This window comes from Salmo salar, chromosome 11, assembly GCF_965601325.2.
Source record: "Salmo salar chromosome 11, fSalSal1, whole genome shotgun sequence".
Lineage (NCBI taxonomy): Eukaryota > Metazoa > Chordata > Actinopteri > Salmoniformes > Salmonidae > Salmo > Salmo salar.
Genome location: NC_138301.1, coordinates 101275816 through 101300777, shown reverse-complemented (window position 1 = coordinate 101300777; position 24962 = coordinate 101275816).

The window sequence follows — 24962 nt, the reverse complement described above, 5'->3', positions numbered from 1 at the left end:
GACTCCACTCCGTTTGGAAATATGCCAACACACACAACAATCTGAAGCTATCATCTGACAGCAAACTGGACAATGATGAGTTTGGATGGTCACAAGCTGTTCAATGACATTACATTTTACCCCTACCCCCTCACTTTATAGGGGTCTGCTCATATGAGCAATAATACAATTACAGCTTTTTCTATACCATAGGGAACCCCACTTATTCTGAAATATCTCTATGCATAGAACAGATATGAATGCCAGGCATGTTGTTAAATTAACCATTGTGTTCAAGCATTCATTTTAGTAGATAAGAGCTGCTGAACCTATTTCTGGAAGCAATTCTCCCTTAATGACAGTCATCTTCAAATCCATCACATGAAACTATTCTCAAAGAAATGTATCGCCCCCAGCCTAATATGTAAGGGGTAAATGCTGACGTTCTGTACATTACCTTGGAAATAATGAACAACGTAGTGGGACTTTGTGGAGTTAATGTTTCCAAGATAACGTACAGAATGGAGGTGTTTATCCCACGTATATCACAGTTGACAAAGAAACAACACATTCACCAGTAGTATCATTTTTTTGTTGTTGTTGATATTTTCATTTTTATTAGTGAATTCATACTTTCATCTTTTGGTTGCTAGAGACGTTCTATTAGCTCGATATTTATGGACGTTACCCAGTCGTTTGTTCTTTATGTTCCGTTGCCATGCTCAGTGGTAACGTTCTTATCCCTTGCTTGCTGCTAGCTAACCAACTAGCTACAGATTCACAGTCGCAACCTCTGCAGCCAGAATAACAGCAAAGTTTATTCCGTTGCATTTGTTTAAGCTGTTTATCCCACTTATACCACAGTTGCCTAAGAAAACAATACTATGCACATGTTAACCAGTAGAAATAAAACATTTTCGTTGATATTTTAATTTATATGAGCGAATTCCTACTTTCTCATCTTTTGCTAGTCAGCTAGCTACGGCTAACACAGTCTCAACCTCTGCAGCCAGAATAACAGCAAAGCAGCTGTTTTCTAATGACATTCATTTGGATAAATCCATAAGAATGAGCTGATAATGCCCTATTTTGCCTGGCATAGCTAGAAAAGTTTGTCTTCTTGTCAGGACCCTCGACACTGTTCGTTACGAGGAGATCGCATTGCATATCAAGCACTAGTTTAGAAGCGAGCTAAATAGTTTGTTGCTAGCAAACCTGCCAATATGACAACCAAATTCAAAAATGACAGTTGCTGAAAACAGCTGGTCAAACTAGAAACATGTGGGGGGATTTGACATCATAGCGCCACGTTTGTCATGACTGCAACAGGGGAGGTGTGGGATTTTAGATTTCAGGCCCTGTCTGTCTATCAGGGTGGTCTCACCTCCAGGGAACTCATTAGTGGCTGGGTCGACTCCCCAAATATCTGACTCTACTGACCATAACACAAATAGTCTTGATTAATTAAGCATTAGCACAGGCCTTATCCATCAGCCAAGGAACCAGCACACCACACGGGGAGGGAGGGGGGGGGGGGGGGGGGGGGACTGACACAGAGGGACCACCATAAACGTACCACAACATTGCAGTAACATCGTATCCAATATTCCTCAGACCTCTTGTCTTGTTCTGCTCTAACTGTGGACGTCTCAGCTCTACTGAGGTAATTAATGAGGACCCAGCTGGCTGATAGCAGAACATCAGAGTTTTCACCGGGAACAAATGACCTCACCAGAGTGCTACTGCCCCCTCACACATCATCTCCTTAGAAACAGGACACATGCAGAGGAGCGTTAAATCATGCTAACATGGATGCTCAGTCCTAAGGTAAAATTAATGTAAATTTGACTTTTTGAGTTAATACCAAAACAGCATAATAAATCATTGTCATTTTGTTCTTGTCAAACCTCTACAATATACAGGTAACTGCCCAAATAATGGAAACACTTGAGTAATAATGGAATCACTTGAGGTGCTTCTACACAGCTTTGGTTCCTGAGTAAGTAAGCAATTAACATCCCATCATGCTTAGAATAACATATGAAAATACTGAGAAGGCCATTATTTTGGCTACCATGGATACGCCCCCATAAGATGACAATGCCCCCATCCACAGGACACGAGTGGTCACTGAATGGTTTGATGAGCATGAAAACGATGTAACCCATATGCCATGGCCGTCTCAGTCCCTAGATCTCGACCCAATTGAACACTTTTGGGAGATTCTGGAGCGGTGCCTGAGACAGCGTTTTCCACCACCATCAACAAAACACCAAATTATGACATTTCTTGTGAAGAATAGTGTCGCTTCCCTCCAAAGAGTTCCAGATATGAGTTGGCCATTGTCACGTGATGAAGTAGCCCCCCGCTTGCGAACTTCAAAACCACCGTCTACTCTCGGCCCGAGAGGGAATTTCCTCTTGGACTAATGGGGTTTATGATGATGCATTTTATTCCCAGAGGAGTTTTCATAACTGCCAGAGAAATTGGAATGTTTATTGAGTTGGCAAAAGTGTGTACTTTGTATACATGTTCAGATGCATTATATTCCCAGCTATTATATGCCTCTAGAGTGCAGTTCAGAGTAAACTCTTGGCATGTATTTAAATGCACAATAATATTGAATTAATCCATGTGAATGACACCAATTAAAGTGTGCATGCGTGAATGTCACAAAATATTAAATGTATTATTTGTTGAAATAAACCCATTACTCCTTTCTTATGTCCTCTGGCACTCCCAATAATGACCACAAAGAGGACAAATCCCAACTGAACATTATTCCCGGTAAACAAATCACTGGCAAATATAACCCAAATGCAATCGTAGCTGAGGTAAATTTACTGGGGGAGTGTATTTAATGACAAGGTCTGCTGTGTTGGCATGAATGTATCTACACCCCACTGTCCTTGTCTGCAGGGTCTATGTGACAGCGTTGGGCCTGTAATTAACGGCCGATGATGTACCTGAACACTGCGTTTTTCTCATTATAGAGTTCCCAGGCTATCATTTCTAAATTACTGTCCCACCAACCAGTGAGGCTCCTGGCACCTGTGAAATTATAAATGGGTTGCAAGGCAGGCGGTGCTTGCACAGATGATGTGCTGGAGCAGAAAGATGTAGCTGCATGGAAATTAGCAATTTATCACATCTGTATTGAACATAATGATAGGGGAGTCTCATACCCATGACAATAGCAGAAAGGGTAAAACATTTCCATCTGTCTGCCTCCCAGGACCTGGTAGAATAATTTAGAGACATGCCCATCACATGGAACAGATGAGGTTAAACAGGAATGCATTTAGCAGATAGAACCTGGCTGTTTTCTAGCTGATGCACCTGATGGGTGTGAATGGTAAGAACAGATCCATGCCCCTGCTGTGCCTCACCTGCTGAGCAGCTCATAGGGCAACACAGCCTCCTGATGGGGTCTCCAGTGGGGAGGTGGGGGGAAGGAGGGGGTTGTATTCAGTAGATCACCTCTATGGAGCATCAATGGCAGGCCTGCAATGGGAAGGTTCAGAAGCTTCACAGGGTGAAAAGGCTGCAGGGTGCTGGTTGAGGTGGAGGCTTTAGGGGTTATTTTCTCCTGAATACTCAGCCTGTCTTATCTCAGTAGGTGAGGCCTTTTGAACATGTGTCTCACTGTATGGGTTTGATTCCATGGGGGAGGAGACAAGATGCTCCCAAACCATCATCATGCTGTGAGGGGAGAGGTTATGTAAATGAGAGTACAAAACAGCCAATCAACAGGTAACAATCGCATTAGGAGATAAAGGCCCCTCATCACTACTCCGCATCCTATTGCCCCACTCTGGGTGGGAGTGTAAGGTGACGATTAACAATCTAGGCAGCCTGACATTTAACATAGGCGTGGATGTGTTTAAAAGGGAAATCACAAACACAGCAGTTGAGGTCTCTCATCTTGCCACTGGTGTGGACTGATGCACGCGACACACACAGTCCTTGTTCACTCAGGGGCCATCCTATTGTATCACGCAAAGGGCTTTCCCCCAGGGCACAGGGGAAAGGCTAGGGTGTCCTGCCTTGCAATGCACCTGAGTTTCCTGCCAATGAAGTGCTGATAACCATTGGAGCTAAAGAGATGATGGTTAGCATACAAACATCTGCTCATTTCGCAGCTGTATCAAACCTGCCCCTTGCTGGATCATAAAAGATAAACACATGTATTGTTAGGGGTTTAGAGGGAGCATGAATTCCGTAGGTTATCTAAGCATATGTCTTTACCTGTTCAATTGTAATTTGAATCATGCACATTAATTATTTTAGTACAACTGCCACACTGGTACATAGTAGCATAACCCAATAATTAAAGCCATTTTAGTGAATTGTGTGTCTATTTATTGTCATTTGAGTTTTGAAATGAACAATCTGAATGTCTTTCAATCTTTACATGCATAGCTTTGTAAAGTATGGATATCACAGACGGTGATTTTGAATTCTATGCATTTCGAACTTCATGCAATTGCTAGGTGACTAGTATTACAGAGAAATAACAAAACATTTTTGTTTTATTTATTCATCAAGAAGGAATCAATAGGCTACATGGCTTGATCAAATGAATTTACAAACACACAGTGCCTTCATAAAGTATTCATACCCCTTGACTTACTCCACAATTTGTTGTCTTACAGCCTGCATTCAAAATTGATCAAATGAAAAAAATGTCTCACCCATTTACACACCATACCCCCATAATGACAAAGTGAAAATATGTTTTTATACATTTTTGCAAATGTATTGAAAATTAAACACAGAAATATCTCATTTACATAAGTATTCACACCCCTGAGTCAATACCTTGTAGACACACATTTGGCTGTGATTACAGCTGTGTGTCTTTCCGGGTTAGTCTCTAAGAGCTTTCCTCACCTGGATTGTGCAACATTTGACCTTAATTCTTCAAATGATTCTTCAAGTACTGTCAAATTGTTTGTTGATCATTGCTAGACAACCATTTTCAGATCTTGCCATATATTTTCAATTAGATTTAAGTCAAAACTCAGGAACATTCATTATCTTCTTGATAACCAACTCCAGTGTAGCTTTGACTCTGTGTTTTAGGTTATTGTCATGCTGAAAGGTGAATTCATATCCCAGTGTCTGGTGGAAATGTTTTTCTCTAGGATTTTGCCTGTGCTTAGCTCCTTTCAGTTATTTTTTATCCTGAAAAACTACCCAGTTCTTACCGATAACATGATGCAGCCACCGCTATGCTTGAAAATATGGAGAGTGGTACTCAGTAAAGTGTTGTATTGGATTTGCCCCAAACATAACACTTTGTTTTCACAATGAAAAGTTTTTGCCATATTATTTTAGTGCCTTGTTGCAAACATGATGCATGTTTTGGAATATTTTTATTCTGTACAGGCTTCCTTCCTTTCACTCTGTCAAACAGGTTAGTATTGTGGAGTAACTACTGTACAATGTTGTTGATGCATCTTTAGTTATCTCCTGTCACAGCCTTTAAACTCTAACTGTTTTAAAGTCACAATTGGCATCATTGTGAAATCCCTGAGCGGTTTCCTTCCCATCCGACAACTGAGTAGGAAGGATGTCTATCTTTTTGGGTATTGATATACCATCTAAAGTGTAATTGATAACTTCACCATTCTCTAAGGGATATTCAATGTCTGTTTATTTAAATTTTTACCCATCTACCAGTTGATGCCCCTTCTTTGCAACAATTGTATGTGTGGGGTACCAGTAACATAAAGTACCTAAGTAAAAATACTTTAAAATAGTACTTAAGTGTTTTCATGGGTATATGTCCTTAGCTGGACAGACGATTCGCACACTTATCAAGAGAACATCCTTGGTCATCCCTACATGCCTCTGATCTAGAGGACTCACGAAACACAAATGCTATGTTTGTAAATGATGTCTGAGTGTTGGAGTGTGAACCTGGCTATCCGTAAATAAATAAAAACAAGATAATTTTGCCGTCTGGTTTGCTAATATAAGGAATTTGTAATTATTCATACTTTTACTTTTGATACTTAAGTATATTTTAGCAACTACATTTACTTTTGATACTTAAGTATATTTAAAACCAGATACTTTTAGACTTTTACTCAAGTAATGTTTTTCTGGATGACATTCACTTTTACTTGAGTCATTTTCTATTAAGGTATCTTTACTTTTACTCAAGTATGAGAATTGGGTACTTTTTCCACCGCTGTGCATTACAGATATGAGGTAGTCATTAAAAAAAACATGTTAAACACTTTCGTTGCACACAGAGTGAGTCCATGCAACTTATTATGTATCTTGTTAAGCACATTTTTAGACTTGCTGTAACAAATTGGGTTGAATCATTTTTTATTATTGTGTAATTATTAGATTTTTCATCATTTCACTTTGACATTATGGGGTAGTCTATGTAGGCCAATGACCCCAAAAAAATCTACATTTAATCCAGTTTGAATTCAGGCTGTAACACAACAGAATATGGAAAAAGTCAAGGGGTGTGAATACTTTCTGAAAGCACTGTACCTCCTGTCCATCAGTGGCAGCTAAAACCAAATCAAATGCTGTGAGTATCACTCTACACTCTCTCTCTTCCTCCATTGATGATACTGCACTCATTAAAGTAGCTAGCATCCTGCCTAGGCATCTCTTTGCTCTATGAACCTTTGAAGGGACCACTTACAAGGGAGAATAGAAGGGGGGGGACTTTTTGCCTTGTTCAGCCAGTGTGCCCCCACTGCAAAAATATCACTGACAGACAGACAGATCTTTTAATAAATAATTATGATAAATGATTAATTGAACATCTGAAAAATTCAAAAACAGGACAAATATGAATATAACATACCATAAAGCAGTGACATCATGCCCATAGGTGGCACAAAGGCACGTGCCCCCTCAGATTTGTCCTTTTTTTTATACTTTATTTTGTACTTTACTTTAACCTTGTAGAGCACCTTCTACGGTCTGAGGGCTACCCATTGATATTTTCACAAATTAAAATTGAATTACTAAAGTTAAGGATCATCATTTAATCAATAACGTTGTGATTTTGTCAACTCTAAAGCCTAGATTAAATCTGTTCAGTGTTAAGAAATATTAACAGACAACTGCATAGCATATATTTTATTTTATTGGGGTGGTGTTCTGTTATAATATCCACCCTGCACAGCCAGAAGAGGACTGGCCACCCCTCATAGCCTGGTTCCTCTCTAGGTTTCTTCCTAGGTTTTTGGCCTTTTCTAGGGAGTTTTTCCTAGGGAGTTTTTCCTAGCCACTGTGCTTCTTTCACATGCTTTGCTTGCTGTTTGGGGTTTTAGGCTGGGTTTCTGTACAGCACTTTGAGATATCAGCTGATGTACGAAGGGCTATATAAAAATACATTTGATTTGATTTGATTTGTGTCTGAGGTGTAACTGTGTTGGAGTTGTCAAATCCACAAGAGACGCCCAGCATTAAACAGTGCATTCAGAAAGTATTCAGACCCCTTGACTTTTTCCACATTTGTTACATTACAGCCTTATTCTAAAAAGGATCAAATAAAACATTTTCCTCATTCATCTACACACAATACCCCATAATGACAAGGTGAAAACAGTTTTTTGGGGAAAATGTAGCTAATTTATTAAATGTAAAAAACTGAAGTATCTTATTTACGTGAGACTCAAAATTGAGCTCAGGTGCATCATGTTTCCATTGATCATCCTTGAGATGTTTCTACAACTTGATATGATTCCATCTGTGGTAAATTCAATTGATTGGAAATTAGTTGGAAAGGCACACACCTGTCTATATAAGGTCCCACAGTTGACAATGCATGTCAGAGAACAAACCAAGCTATGAGGTCGAAGGAATTGTCTGTAGACCTCCAAGACAGGTGTGTGTCGAAGCACAGATCTGGCAAATGGTCCCAAAAAACGTCTAAAGCATTGAAGGTCCCCAAGAACACAGTGGCCTCCAACATTCTAAAATGGAAGAAGCTTGGAACCACCAAGCCTCTTCATCGAGCTGACCACCTGGACAAACCTGTGCAATCGGTGGAGAAGGTTCACCTTCCAACAGGACAACAACCCTAAGCACACATCCAAGACAACGGCTTCGGGACAAGTCTCTGAATGTCCTTGAGTGTTCCAGACAGAGACGAACATGAACCCAATCCAACATCTCTGGAGAGACCTGAAAATAGCTGTGCAGCCATGCTCCCCATCCAATCTGACAGAGCTTGAGAGGATCTGCAGAGAAGAATGGGAGAAACTCCCCAAATACTGGTGTGCCAAGCATGTAGCGTCATACTCAAGAAGAGTCGAGGCTGTAATCACTGCCAAAGGGGCCTCAACAAGGTACTGAGTAAAGGGTCAAAATACTTATGTAAATTTGATATGTATGATAGACAAATTACATACCTGATTTGTTTGATATTAATAGTAAACAATCATATATTTAACCTGTTATGGCTAGGGGAAGTATTTTCACGGCCGGATAAAAAACGTACCCGATTTAATCTGATTATTACTCCTGCCCAGTAACTAGAATATGCATATAAGTATTAGCTTTGGATAGAAAACACTCCAAAGTTTCTAAAACTGTTTGAATGGTGTCTGTGAGTATAACAGAACTCATTTGGCAGGCCAAAACCTGAGAAGATTCCATGCAGGAAGTGCCCTGTCTGACAATTTCTTGCCCTTCTTGATTATCTCTATCCATTACAGGGGATCTCTGCTGTTACGTGACACTTCCTACGGCTCCCATGGGCTCTCAGAAGGCGGCAAAAAGCTGAATCGTGGCTTTGCAGGCTCTGGCTGAAAAAAAGTAGCGCGTTTGGATAGTGGCTGGTTACAGTACTGTGAGACTCAGGCTCGTGCCCGAGTTGACCCCATGCTTTATTTTCTTTCGTCTGTTTACCTAAACGCAGATTCCCGGTCGGAATATTATCGCTTTTTTACGAGAAAAATGGCATAAAAATTGATTTTAAACAGAGGTTGACATGCTTCGAAGTACGGTAATGGAATATTTAGAAATCTTTTGTCACGAAATGCGCCATGCTCGTGACCCTTATTTACACTTCGGATAGTGTCTTGAACGCACGAACAAAACGCCGTTATTTGGATATAACAATGGAATATTTTGAACCAAACCAACATTTGTTATTGAAGTAGCAGTCCTGGGAGTGCATTCTGACGAAGAACACCAAAGGTAATCAAACTTTTCTAATAGTAAATCGGAGTTTGGTCAGGGCTAAACTTGGTGGGTGTCTAAATAGCTAGCCGTGATGGCTGGGCTATCTAGTCAGAATATTGTAAAATGTGCTTTCACCGAAAAGCTATTTTAAAATCGGACACCTCGATTGCACAAAGGAGTTCTGTATCTATAATTCTTAAAATAATTGTTATGTTTTTTGTGAACGTTTATCGTGAGTAATTTAGTCAATTCACCGGAGGTTTGCGGGGGGTATGCTAGTTCTGAACGTCACATGCTAATGTAAAAAGCTGGTTTTTGATATAAATATGAACTTGATTGAACAAAACATGCATGTATTGTTTAACATAATGTCCTAGGTGTGTCATCTGATGAAGATCATCAAAGGTTAGTGCTGCATTTAGCTGTGGTTTTGTTTTTTGTGACATTATATGCTAGCTTGAAAAATGGGTGTCTGATTATTTCTGGCTGGGTACTCTGCTGACATAATCTAATGTTTTGCTTTCGCTGTAAAGCCTTTTTGAAATCGGACAGTGTGGTTAGATAAAGGAGAGTCTTGTCTTTAAAATGCTGGAAAATAGTCATATGTTTGAAAAATTGAAGTTTTTGTATTTTTGAGGAATTTGTAATTCGCGCCACGCCTATCATTGGATATTGGAGCAGGTGTTCCGCTAGCGGAACGTCTAGATGTAAGAGGTTAACCTCTATGGGCTAGGTGGGACGCTTGACCTACTCAACAGCCAGTTGAATCCTGTGGCGCGTTATTCAAATCCCTTAGAAATGCTATTACTTCAATTTTTCAAAAATATGACTATTTTACACCATTTTAAAGATTAGACTCTCGTTAACCTGTTATGGCTAGGGGGCAGTATTTTCACGGCTGGATAAAAAACGTACCCGATTTAATCTGGTTACCACTCCTACCCAGTAACTAGAATATGCATATATTTATTACATATGGATAGAAAACACCCTAAAGTTTCTAAAACTGTTTGAATGGTGTCTGTGAGTATAACAGAACTCATTTGGCAGGCAAAAACCTGACAAGGTTTCATGCAGGAAGTGGCCTGTCTGACAAGGTGTCGTTCTTCTTGTCTCTGTTTATTGAAGAGTGAGGATCTTAGCTGTCCCGTGACACTTCCTACGGCTGCCATAGGGTCTCAGAAGGCGGTAAAAAGCTGAATCGTGGCTTTGCAGGCTCTGGCTGAAAAAAAGTAGCGCGTTTGGGTAGTAGCTGGTTACAGTACTGTGAGACTCAGACTCGTGCCCGCGTCGACCGAAAGCTTTGTTTGCTTTCCTCTGTTTAGCTAAAAGGAGATTCCCGGTCGGAATATTATCGCTTTTTTACGAGAAAAATGGCATAAAAATGGATTTTAAACAGCGGTTGACATGCTTCGAAGTACGGTAATGGAATATTTAGATTTTTTTTGTCATGAATTGCGCCATGCGCGCGACCCTGATTTACCATTTCAGATAGTGTCTGGGACGCACGAACAAAACGCCGCTATTCGGATATAACAATGGATTATTTTGGACCAAACCAACATTTGTTATTGAAGTAGCAGTTCTGGGAGTGCATTCTGACGAAGACAACAAAAGGTAATCAATCTTTTATAATAGTAAATCTGATATTGGTGAATGCTAAACCTGCCGGGTGTCTAAATAGCTAGCCCGTGATGCCTGGGCTATGTACTTAGAATATTGCAAAATGTGCTTTCACCAAAAAGCTATTTTAAAATCGGACATATCGAGTGCATAGAGGAGTTCTGTATCTATAATTCTTAAATAATTGTTATGCTTTTTGTGAACGTTTATCATGAGTAATTTAGTAAATTCACCGGCAGTGTTCGGTGGGAATGCTAGTCACATGCTAGTCACATGCTAATGTAAAAAGCTGGTTTTTGATATAAATATGAACTTGATTGAACAAAACATGCATGTATTGTATAACATAATGTCCTAGGGTTGTCATCTGATGAAGATCATCAAAGGTTAGTGCTGCATTTAGCTGTCTTCTGGGTTTTTGTGACATTATATGCTAGCTTGAAAAATGGGTGTCTGATTATTTCTGGCTTGGTACTCTGCTGACATAATCTAATGTTTTGCTTTCGTTGTAAAGCCTTTTTGAAATCGGACAGTGTCATCCCATCGAACACTGCCGGTGAATTTACTAAATTACTCACGATAAACGTTCACAAAAAGCATAACAATTATTTTAAGAATTATAGATACATAACTCCTCTATGCACTCGATATGTCCGATTTAAAATAGCTTTTCGGTGAAAGCACATTTTGCAATATTCTCAGTAGATAGCCCGGCATCACAGGGCTAGCTATTTAGACACCCAGCAAGTTTAGCACTCATCAAAGTCAGATTTACTATAAGAAAAATGTTATTACCTTTGTTGTCTTCGTCAGAATACACTCCCAGGACTTCTACTTCAATAACATGTCAAACAATGTATAGAATCAATCTTTAGGATATTTTTATCATAAATCTTTGATAATATTCCAACCAGACAATTCCTTTGTCCTTAGAAATGAAAAGGAATTCATCTCACTCCCATGGCTGCGCGCATGACTGAGCTCATGCCAATTTTCCAGACACCTGATTCCATTAGCTCTTATTCTCTCCCCATTCACAGTAGAAGCCTGAAACAACATTCTGAAGACTGTTGACATCTAGTGGAAGCTTTAGAAAGTGCAATATGACCCCACAGACACTGTAAATTGGATAGGCAATCACTTGAAAAACTACAAACCTCAGATTTCCCACTTCCTGGTTGGAGTTTTTCTCAGGTTTTTGCCTGCCATATGAGTTCTGTTATACTCACAGACATCATTCAAACAGTTTTAGAAATGTCAGAGTGTTTTCTATCCAAATCTACTAATAATATGCATATATTGGCTTCTGGGCCTGAGTAGCCAGCAGTTTACTCTGGGCACGCTTTTCATCCGAATTTGAAAATACTGCCCCCTGTCCCAAACAGGTCATTAAGTGGTCCACAGCTGAGGTAACTAGCAGAACTGAGTTGAGTTGATAAGAGTGCTCTTAAGTGAGGTATCCTTGGGCATAATTGTTAATTAAGTCCAGATCCGTGGTACTGACTTGATCAAGGTAGAATTTGTGAGATTAATGTAGAGTGAAGGACTAGAGTGCGTGTAATCTTGCGAGAAAACTCGGCTTGGTGAAGCTCATTGAATAAGGGACTATAGTGCCTTTCGAGGGCATCTGACTTGAAGTTCAAATTTTAACGTGTATGTAATTAATAACATTTTTGTTAAATGAGGTAAACAGGTATGCCCTGTGTTGCTATTGTTAGGTATTATTGTAAGTGTTTTGTTATTCCTGATACTTAGAAAATACAAGGTAAAGTTGGATTTTTTGGGACCGTGTTACGTAATTAGATCGGAGACATGGGTACTCTGTAGATAGTTCTGCACATTTAGATAGACATAAAATAATTTATACCATAGTAATCACAGTAGGTGATATCCCAGTGTGGATACAACACCCCATTGTGGGACAACTAATTAGACAATACTTTGATAGTGGTATGGGTTTCCCTGTTCATAAAGACAGGGTTTTGAAATCTAAAAACAGCGCTAACCGGTTTTCCTCGTCTGTCTCATTCCCCTCTGTGTTTTTTGTTTGTGTTTTCTGTGAATGTGATACGAGGGAAGTATGTTTTGGGAACAGTACTGTGTGAATGTGAATGAGAGTTTTGTGGATCTAGAAATAAGGGTTAATCTTACTTTTGGATAATAAGATATGTTGCATTATCTTGGGGTTCGGTTCAACACTGCCCATCATAGAATATCACGGAGTGGTATTATTAAGTGCTAGATGTTATTCTATAATATCTGGAAGACTAGAGAACCATTGACAATCATTCCCATAGGGCAGCGTCTGAGAAAGTAACGCTTTTGTGTTCCGCTGGGAGTGTATGCATCAGGAGTTGTTGGAAACGCACATGTAGTGATTCATTAATGTGAGTACCTAAGATTTCCTATGTTATATATTGATTCTGTCAATTGTATGTGTGTATAATCGATTACTAGAGATTTGATAAAGTAATACTGGGAATATAATGAGATGCAACTTAAACAACCCATACATAGATGTACATAGGGTCTTTATGGATCATTTGATAGAGATAAGGTTAAAACCATCATATGACTGTCTAAACGCTTATGTGATTTTTTCCGTCAGGGTAATACATTTAGAGAAAACTGCCCCTAATGCCTGAAAATGCGGGGGGGTTTTTTGCAGTAAGAGATGATTTGCTATATTTATTGAATAATTCCTTTTTCCATGAAGTTAGAGCAAAATAAGGTGGAATTTCGACGTAACGGAGTAGAAAGCGGAATTTAGGGTTTTTCATCAATATATGAAAACCGCGAGGAGAGAGGAGCAGAGATAAACATCATAGGAGAGGTACACTGAAGCAAAGCCATAAAGATACTAATAGAAGCGCACAAGCATTCTACCAATTTGGCTCGAATATGGGATATGCTATTCTAAATAGAAAATTCAGGGATGCAATTGTGACTTGGCACAATGACAAGAATCATTAGCTCAATCAGCGTAATCGTACTAACCATACTATGTGTGAAGTAATTTGAGTATGGACATTGTTAAATGGGGTCTTTGCTAAATTCGCTCAGGTTATTTGGTTCGGATTTCAGAGCACCCGTTTGAATGTACCAGAGCGCAGAATAACTGCTGAATTTACGAATGCTCAACACCGGTTGAATATGGCCGGTGTCAGTAGACATTAGGGAAATAACGTAATTTGAATTATTTCCAGCAGTACAGTTAGTCACCAACATTTTGAATAAACATGTAAAAGCCTAACCAGCTCTGCTAGATGAGTAGAATGGAGAGTGAAGATGTATTCTCTTGTTTGTGTCTGGAAGTAGCGTTAGCTAGCAAGCTAGCCAACTTTAGCCAGTTAGCTTGGGTGTGAGGCAAGAAAAGTAGTATATTTTATGAATCAGAGAGTTTGGATCAAACCTGCTCCTTAGCACATTTTGGGGTTGAATAATCCTTGTGAGAATCAAGGACAGTGGATATTAGGTACTATATTAAATTGGCAGTATATATATGGGCGAGAGCACAAATGATGTTAACGAACAGACGAATTGTGTTTAACGCTGCATTTAAACAATTGCTAAAGGGTGTAGATTTGGGGGTTCTGTTTTGATACAATATGTAGTGTATTTGTTATTGGTGTAAAAAGACAAAGAAACTCATATGCCAAACATCGTCACATTAGTAAACTATGTGGTAGAGCATGGGTCACAAGGAATTATATGGTAAAGTACAACTGGTGAAACAAGACAACATATTTGGAGGTTTCAAGAACAATGCGACAATTATTTAGTTTTGTTATTAAATAGATTTACTGAATTGACGAAAGGGAGGAAGAGATAAGAGTAATTAAAGTGGCCTCCCTGATGTTTGTTTTGACTATAATTAAATAAATTGTCAACACTCATTAAGTGTGTTGATGTTGATAAAAAATGTGTGGGAGAAACTTACTGTAGACCTGGGATATAAAGTGTATGACATGTTGGACTGTTTTAGATAATTGGTCTAATAGAGAAAGTAACACTCATTTGAAGAGTTTGAATGACCTCTGACCTCTGTCCCAACTTTCTAGTGTGGTTTGATCACCCTCACTGGAATCCCGAGAGACATTGGATGATGATTTTAATACTGATTTGAAGGTCATTTGTAATACAATAATTACTTAGATTGGAAGTTTTATAATGGAAAGGACCACAAGAAGGATAGACCTGTCTCTGGTCTATTTTTCTATTTCTTGAATCAAGTTATGGGTACAATTTGTAAGTGTAGTAAGTTATTAAGTGTAGTAATTAAGTGTTATTAAGTGTAGTAATTCGAATTTGATTTGTATTGTTGTTTTTACACATTAGTCACTATGTGAATTATGTGTCAAAATGGGAGAATTACCAATCTTTTTGAGGTTTTTGGATTGAAGTTTACACACCTTGAGTGATATATAGACATGTATTGAGAGATGTATGAAGGAGTGTATTGTTGCATTGTTTGTTCCGTTTTGTTTTGATAAATCTCACCAGATTGGGTCTGCTGGATGATCGGGATAATTTCCTGATCCTATGACTCTGCGATGAGGTTGACGGTGTGATAAGGGAGTATAAGCTAATTTGAGAAAAAAAATTCAACTAAATGTGATGTTATTTTTTATTTTTACATGTGTTTTATAGATTTGCGTTAAGAATATTGGTAGTAGTAATAATTTGTCATACAGTAGATAAATTGTTTGGATTTCTTGAAATGCTTGTCTGGATTTCCTGAATCAGAGATGCACTGAACTGTTGTTGTTCTGATCTGTCCTTTCTTGAGGTTATGGTGGAGATGGTATCTAGATGCGTTTAAGGGATAATTTAACAAAACGGTGTGGACCTCAAAACCCCCTCTAACCGGCTGAAGAAATGGCATTCACTATGGCCCTGTCCTGCATCACTTCTATCAAGAGACCTGAGTCTGAACCAGTAACCGGTGTACAGCATCCAGTTGAAGTCATCAACTGCCTTTTCTCTCATGAGTGCAGCAGCAGTCCACGTGGAGTGAGCATGGAGAGAGATCCGTTCCAAAACTTCTGTCATATTTCTGGTTTACTGGTTGGAAAATGGATGAGACATAATGAGTTGTGATGGGGTTCAGGTGAGACATTGAAATTGGGACATTGTCATGGGCCATCCATTTTGAACTGTGAAGCTATCTGAAGAAAAATGAAGAAATGCCAGAAGATTTAGTGCCGGAGAATGGAGGGGGTTGGTCAAATGTGCCCGTAATTGATTTAGACGTGTCTGAAATTGTTATTGTGGGGTATCTGGTTGATGGAGGTCTACACAGCTAAATGTATAGTTATTTAGGCTAAGAATGCATTGAGATACTGATCTATAATTATAACCCTGATGAGGAACTTAATACTAGAATTATGAGATTAATATTTTGTATGGTTAATATAAATGTACATTCTGCCAATGCTGATGTGTGTTAAATTGAGGGTTTTTCATTTTGAGTGATGAAACCAATATGAAAAATCAGGTAATGTCACTCTAAATTGTGGTTGGATAATTCATTGGGTTTTTATTATGATTTGCAAACTAAATGATTTCCCTTACCTACTCCCTATTCCTGACTACATCTCTGATGAGGACCCCAATTCTGAGCATAAGGACCCAGATGTGGAGCTCATGTTCCTACTGAGTGTACAATGTGCCCAGAGAGGGGTGTTTGTCACTGGTGTAGGAAGGGTTCTAAATGGGGTGTACATTTTTATCATGCTGACCCCTACTTTTGTGTATGGTGCCAGTGTGATGACTCTCCTATTTGCTGTAATGAAGATTGTGTGATTTTATTTTTTATGTTTCATTTTCTGTTCCAGATTGACTGTGTTTATATAAGGTCTAAAACTCAGCAACCCAAAGAAAGGTTGTTTACTATGGATGAAGGCGTGGTTGAAGCAGTTTTAGGTTTGGTATTTAAAGACCCGGTATTCTCTGTATGATTCAGACTCTCAGTCCAGCAGTCAAGACTGTTGGGCTGATGGTTTCATTATTGCAATAATTAATCGATATTAAATAAAGATGATTGTTTGGAGAAATGACCAAGTCTCTCTCAGTACTGAATTTCCACGACATATTTCAGTGTTTTTTTTAAATACATTTCTCAACCTTTTTTTGCTCTGTCATTATGGGGTATTGTGTATAGATTGATGAGGGGGAAAAACTATTTTAGGATAAGTCTGTAATGAAACAAAAATTTGGAAAAAGTCAAAACGCACTGTACCTATGTAGAAATCCCATGCAGACGTGTTACAAGTTTAAACACTGGCATGTGTGATGTAATCTACAACTCGATTAACCTGACATGTATCCTTATTATTTAATTTCATGATTTTCAATTTCTGTGTCATTATTTCTATATAGCCTACACTTTTTCATTCTGAACTTCTAACTCAGGTAAGATCTAAGGATCGGTGTGGTTTTGTGACAATGACCACAAGAGCATTTGACAGCTCCAGCGCAGTTACACCTCTGACATTGCCTAAACAAATGCAGTGATTATGCTATGCAGTTGATGGTTATCACAGTTTACCTCTGAATTAATTCAATCTAGCCTTAAAAGCGAAACACAGCACTTGACTGGAAATTAAACACATAATTACATTTCATAGGTTTGCTGAAAAGCATTCTTGTCACGGCCGTCGTAGTGAGTAGACCAAAATACAGCGGGTACGTGAATGCTCATAATACCTTTATTAGAACATTACACAAAACAAGAAAACGGGAAAAAAATGAACGACAGCTAAACAGTATTGCAGGCTAACCATTGCAGTGCAAAAACAACTTCCCACAAAAGACAGGTGGAAAAAGGGCTACCAATCGGCAACAACGATGTACAGCTGTTCCTGATTGAGAGCCATACCAGGCCAACACAAAGAAATACGCAACATAGAAAGAACATAGAAATACAAAACATAGAACAATACCCAAAAACCCCCGACAACACAAAAGAAACACACCCCTGCCACGCCCTGACCAAACTACAATAAGAAATAACCCCTTATACTGGTCAGGACGTGACAGTACCCCCCCCCCCCCCCCCCCCCAAAGGTGCAGACCCCGGATGCACCTGAAAAAAAAACCTAACAAAACAATAACCCACAACAAAACAAATCCCCAAAACTACAGGGGAGGGAAGGGAGGGTGGCCACTGTCACCGACGTTTTTTGTGCAACACCCCCCCTCCCAAATCCTCCTACCACGGAGGTGGCTCAGGCTCCGGCCATAGTCCCCAACCTAACCTGTCCACCCCCACTGAAGGCTCAGGGCTAAGGCGCGTCGCTGGAGACCTCGGACTGGAGGGCGACTCTGGAAGCTCCGGACTGGAGGGCGACTCTGGAAGCTCCGGACTGGAGGGCGACTCTGGAAGCTCCGGACTGGAGGGCGACTCTGGAAGCTCCGGACTGGAGGGCGACTCTGGAAGCTCCGGACTGGAGAGCGACTCTGGCTGCGCCGGTTCCGGACTGAAGGGCGACTCTGGCTGCGCCGGTTCCGGACTGAAGGGCGACTCTGGCTGCGCCGGTTCCGGACTGAAGGGCGACTCTGGCTGCGCCGGTTCCGGACTGAAGGGCGACTCTGGCTGCGCCGGTTCCGGACTGAAGGGCGACTCTGGCTGCGCCGGTTCCGGACTGAAGGGCGACTCTGGCTGCGCCGGTTCCGGACTGTAGGGCGTCTCTGGCTGCGCCGGTTCCGGACTGTAGGGCGTCTCTGGCTGCGCCGGTTCCGGACTGTAGGGCGTCTCTGGCTGCGCCGGTTCCGGACTGTAGGGCGTCTCCGTCGGCTCCGGACTGTGGGCCGTCTCTGTCGGCTCCGGACTGTGGGCCGTCGGCTCCGGACTGTGGGCCGTCGGCTCCGGACTGTGGGCCGTCTCTGTCGGTTCCGGACTGTGGGCCGTCTCTGTCGGCTCCGGACTGTGGGCCATCTTTGCAGGCTCTGGACGGGGCACTGTCGCCGGAAGCTCTAGACGGGGCACTGTCGCCGGAAGCTCTAGATGGGGAACTGTCGCCGGAAGCTCTAGACGGGGCACTGTCGCCGGAAGCTCTAGACGGGGAGCTGTCGCCGGAAGCTCTAGACGGGGAACTGTCGCCGGAAGCTCTGGACGGGGAACTGTCGTCGGAAGCTCTGGACGGGGAACTGTCGTCGGAAGCTCTGGATGGGGTACTGTAGTCAGAAGCTCTGGACTGGAGCTGCGCACTGAAGGCCTGATGCGTGGGGCTGGCTTAGGAGGCGCAAGAGTATTTTCATGCACCACAGGGCTAGTGCAAGGAGCAGGAGCAGGACGAACTGGACTGGGCTGTCACACTGGAGGCCTGGTGCGTGGGGCTGGTACTGGAGGTACCAGACTGGAGACACGCACCCCAAGGCTAGTGCGAGGAGGGGGAACAGGACGTACTGGACTGGGCTGACGCACTGGAGGCCTGGTGCGTGGTGCTGGCTTTGGAGGTGCCAGACTGGAGACACGCACCTCAGGGCTAGTGCGGGGAGCGGGAACAGGATACACTGGGCCGTGGAGGCGCAATGGCGGTCTCGAGCGCAGGACTGGCACCACCCGTACTGGCTGGGTGCCCGCTTCCCCCCGGCAAATGCGGGACGCTTGCACCGAGCACACCGGCCTGTGGATGCTCGGCCTCAATGCCGTGCGCATCACCCCATAGCACGGGGCCTGACCAGTACCACGCTGCGTCCGGTTAGCACGGGGAGTTGGCTTAGGGCTCAACCCTGGCCCAGCCAAACTACCCATGTGCCCCCCAACATTTTTTGGGGGGGGCTGCCTCTCAGGCTTCCATGCCAGCCGTGTTCCAGCATAACACTCCCAGTCCTCTCCAGCCTTCCTCCATGGTCCCTCTCCAGCTAGGATCTCCTCCCAAGTCCACGACCCCAAATAGCTCCTCTCAAGCTCCTTACCCCGCTGCTTGGTCCGTTGTTGGTGGGAAGTTCTGTCACGGCCGTCATAGTGAGTAGACCAAAATGCAGTGGGTATGTGAATGCTCATAATACTTTTATTAGAACATTACACAAAACAAAAAAACAAAAAAAATCTAACGACAGCTAAACAGTATTGCAGGCTAACCATAGCAGTGCAAAAACAACTTCCCAAAAAAAAAACAGGTGGAAAAGGGGCTACCTAAGTATGGCTCCCAATCAGCAACAACGATGTACAGCTGTTCCTGATTGAGAGCCATACCAGGCCAACACAAAGAAATACACAACATAGAAATACAAACATAGAACAATACCCAAAAAACCCCGACAACACAAAACAAACACACCCCTGCCACACCCTGACCAAACTACAATAACAAATAACCCCTTATACTGGTCAGGACGTGACAATTCTTTGACAGACTTCATAAACTAGCATTTAAAACAGACTTGAAGAAGTAGTTTCTTGAGTTACTTTTTTAAGTATTAAAAAAATATATATATATTTTGTAAATATTTTCTTTACTCTATTTCATGAACTGCATTGTTGGTTAAGGGCCTGTAAGTAAGCATTTCACAGTAAGGTCTACACCTGTTGTATTCGGCGCATGTGAGAAATACAATTTGATTTGATTAGACAAAGGTTTTGCCCAGTGGATATTAGCTAAACTTTAGGAGAGGAGAATATAAAAAACAATATATATTTTATAATCTCATTCTGTGAAATAGCAAAGGATACTCTAAAATAGAGAGAGAGGGGTATTTTCTTGAGTGCTGAGAAAATCCAATCATTTTATTCTCATGCTTCTGAATAAAATGACAGGGTGGTAGTTGTGTGAACACACATTAAGAGGAACTTTACAGACCAGCCTGTTCATCATGCACTCTTTACCAGCTCTTAAATGACCCACGCACAGCAGCTTGTCCTGACGGAAGGACATCATCATCTGTATCGCTGGGTGTTTATTGGTTTAAATTGGAGCAGGACTCACACCGAATACAAACAACGATGTAAAATGAGTTGGCGGGCTACATTTAAATCACCCTTTGCTTTCTAGATTTGAGGCTATAGAGAGCCGTAGAGAGCTACACATCAAGTTTAAAAAACACAATGAAAAGCAAAATGTCTTGCAAGTTCCTGAATCAAGAATGTGAACAAACTGTGAAACAGCATGCTTTAACACAACTCAGCAGTGTTTTAGTGGGGAGAGTAATTCATGATGAACCATTATCATTAGAGTGAATCAGGTAGGAGGAGGAGATCCTCTGAGCTTGTGAAGAATGCAGAGACAATGATGGTTTCAGATAATGCTTCCCTCCACCAATGCATCCTGCAGATGAGACGTGTGATACAATAATAGCTACCATGCGGAGGTTTAGCACATGCACATAGAGAAACAAGTTTAACATAACATATTACATCGACATACACTAATATGCCCCGTTACTCTTTATCTTCCCCCATACTTCTCAGACCTGCTGTAATACAGTACATGCAATACAGAAGAAAGGGGAGCTCTGAAGAATCTAACACACACAATGATTTATGTGATGGTGTCACCACCTTACGGTTTCCCTATCCATACTGTTGACTAATCACAACATGCAAAGAAAGAAATTAGGCATCAACATAATGATGCTGTGAAAATAGCCTGGTCCTTGTCCCTGTGTGTAAACCAGAGTATGTGAATGGAGCGAGGAGCGGAACGTGCCAATTTGACTGGAGCACGGAGCGAGACTTCCAAAGGCTGGAGCGTTGGCCCGGTCCAATTTCGCTTCTGTAGAGCTCCAGTAGCGCTCAATTCACGAGCTCAGAGCATGCCCGGCCCAACATGCATTTGTAGTCTACTTGTGTGCTGCTATAGCCCCTTGCTTTAACTACTGTCATGGAGCTCACTAAATATTTTCATAAAGAAACTGATAAAACACCCAGTTGCTAAATCAAGGTGACTTACAAAGATGAGGACCAAGAGCAAGAGAGGGAGTGCGGTGATGTAATGTCCACAACTAAAGAATCATTGTGTAATCTGAAAAGACATATCTCCCGAAAGCATGATGGTGTACTTAAAAGTTGTGAGCTTGGTTAAATTGAGATTTTAATGAATGGAGTGACTGCTCACATGCTCTGGTGTAAATCCAGCCAGGGGATCCATCCTCCTGCTCTCTCATGCCATCTCCTGCCAGCAGGCCCCCAGGCAGCTCACCGGCTCCATCTGATGTCAGTTTGTCTGGTGTCAGCAGGGCAAGAAGCTTTGTTTTTCCATCAACACCTTCACCCCATGGCCAAGGAACGTCTGGATGTGATAGGATCCTAACAAATACTAATGAGACATGCACATCGCTCAAATCTCATGAATTTCACTTCATCCGTACACAGTCAAGATGGCCATTTTCCTCATTACCAAATAATAACAAATACATTCTAAGCTTATTATAATGAAATCAGCTGGAGCCTGTGGTTTCCTAGCTCTACATATAGCTCATAGCACCCTTGCTCAATTGTGCCTTTCCCCAGCTCTATCACAAAATGAATGTGCTGTGTTTATGTTGCCACCTTTCCTATGGGTGTCTTTTCACTGACATTCAATGGTTACTGCCTTAAGTAGGTGTATAGAGAGAGTTTTAGGGGGATGATGACTTCATTTTGAGCAGAGACTCCAAGGCATTGTCACATAACTCGCAAATATAGTCAATGGAATATGTGGTAAACTTTTCCTTTTTCCCACAATGCTGTTAATTTCTCCTCTAGATACAAGGTCAGCTCCTTAAATGTCACAGCAGACACATATGGCTCTTTGATTCCTGGAAGCACTGGGTGAAGTGGTCATTGCTCATGACAGAGCCTGGTCCATGGTTTAATAAGATACGATGGACATTGTCCTGATGCGGCGTACTGAGGCTCAGACTGGAAGCTGGAAGATATTAAAACCATGTGACATCTCCTCAGGGGTGAAGAAGAAGAAAAATAATCAGACAACAAGATGGTGGCAACAGCAATGTGGTGACTTACTAATACCCTTAGACTTTGCAGTTATCTTTATGAAGACTTCAACACAGCTAAAAGAGTTTGACATCCACATCCATAGTACCGGGACAGTAGAAGGAGAGTCATTATTTCTTATCTTCAAAGAAAACATGACCCACATTTCCTTTTTAAACAAAGACATTTATATGATGTAGATTAATATGAAATTATATAGAAAGCTATTATCCTCAAGTGTTGTTAACTGTTAAAAATATCTTTACAACTATTGCCTTTAAAATTACTACATTACTACTATATTACTTTTCATATTTCCTGATGAAGCCATGATATTGGGTCATCATTTATGAAGCTTTGGTTTGCTGGGTCCAGGATCATAACAACTATGACTAACTCCTATTTTCACTTAATGTCTCATCATTCCCAGAGTATTTCTGTTCCTATGGCGATATCCTCAAAGGGAAATATCCCTTGTAGTGCAGAGCCCAGAGCCTGTCCCTGTGATAAGCAGTTCCACTGATAGTGGCCTGGTGGCTTTGATAATGCCACTGCTGATTGGAATCATTGACACAAATCCCAGGCCCTATTTGAAGGTGCAGACCCTCTCGCTACACCCTCATTTTCTCTGGGTTACAGATGTCTGCCAACAATACGGCCTCAGGAACAGGAACACAGATAAAGTGAATTCTCATGAACTATTACCAGCAGTTTGAATGACCTGTCAGATCAGAATCCCTCTTCTGTTTCTGTCAAATCTGACATGTCTGTCTTTCCCCCTGCTTCCAATTTACATGTGCAACAACAGCAAGATAATGTAGTCCCATCAGTTTTTGTTTCCTTATTAAAAGCCATTCATGAACATGAGGCAAATGTATCATACATTGCAAAAGCAAGCAATACCATCGGTTCAACCAAACTGAATAAATGTTGTTAGCTATTGAAGACATGATTATTCAGTCACTGTTTGACTCATTATTGAATCTCACTTCAAACTGAAATGAAATTCTGTCAGAGAGATCAGAGCAAAATGAACATGCTAATATGGATGATTTCCTCTTTCATCCACTGGCCTTTACCATTAGAACATCAATCAGCCAAACCCAGACTGTTTTCTCCTGAATGCTCTTTGATTGGTCCTCTCCCCGTGCATTATTTTATCAGGCAGTCAAAGGGACTGAGCACTTCCACCTATCAGTCACCTTTTATCCCCTCAGTGCATCTCCTATACACATATCATACAAGGCCCACATGCAGAGATGTGACACAAATTAAAAGTGCATTGGCACATCAAATACATTATAATAATAATACATTTAATTTGTATAGAGATTTTCATTACAGTGTTATTTCAAAGCTCTACATAGGCAAACTACAATAAAAACATCATACATTTAGAATCAAGGCAGGAAATAGCAATAGTAGGCTAAGTGCTAAAATGACTTTCCAAATAGCTACCTTCAGAGCTATATTTTGCAAATTGGGCCAACTTTTAGAATGGAAGCCATGTTAGTGCGGAAAATGGCCAGAGAGAGGTGTTCTCTCATTTGTGTCTGGAAGTAGCTAGCTATCTTTAGCCAGTTATCTTGGGTGCTTGAATGCCGTTGTGAAGTCAGAATGCTCGGATCAACCCTATTCCCCGACCAGAGCGCTCTCAACGCTCCGAGATCAAAACTATGAATTTACAAACGGACCATCTGACAATGCTCTGAAAGTACGAACTCACAGATCACACTCTGAGCACACTCTGGCATTACAGAGTGAAATTACGACCACAGCCTCTTGCTCCCTTCTAATTTTCATACTGTAAAATCCCTTATCAAGCACTTGTACCAAGAGCCCTTGTAGTCAACACATATCCATGGTCTGGCTACTGTGGTGGCTAGCCCAGCACCAGGCCCAGAACCAGAACAGCACCAGGCAGCTACATCAGTCTTCATTCCCCCTCCAGCCCTGGTGGTCTCAGCCTCATTCCCTCCTTCCCCCTCCATCCTTAAACAGTAAATATGGAACCCCTAGGAGGGACCAGACGATTTATTATTATCTTCTCTGGCAACAACACACAGAGTTGTGGTTCCCAGTACTGGTTGTAATGGTCTGTGGACTGGACCATTAGAGATATGTTAAAAGGAAAATAAACAGATTAATGCATGGGGTCTTATATAATATTTACAACACATCTGGAGAGGGGGGTTAAGATCAAAAAAGTTGATTTGGCAACTGATGTGACATTAAACAGTAATGTTGTCCAGTTGATACAGTTTTATTCCTA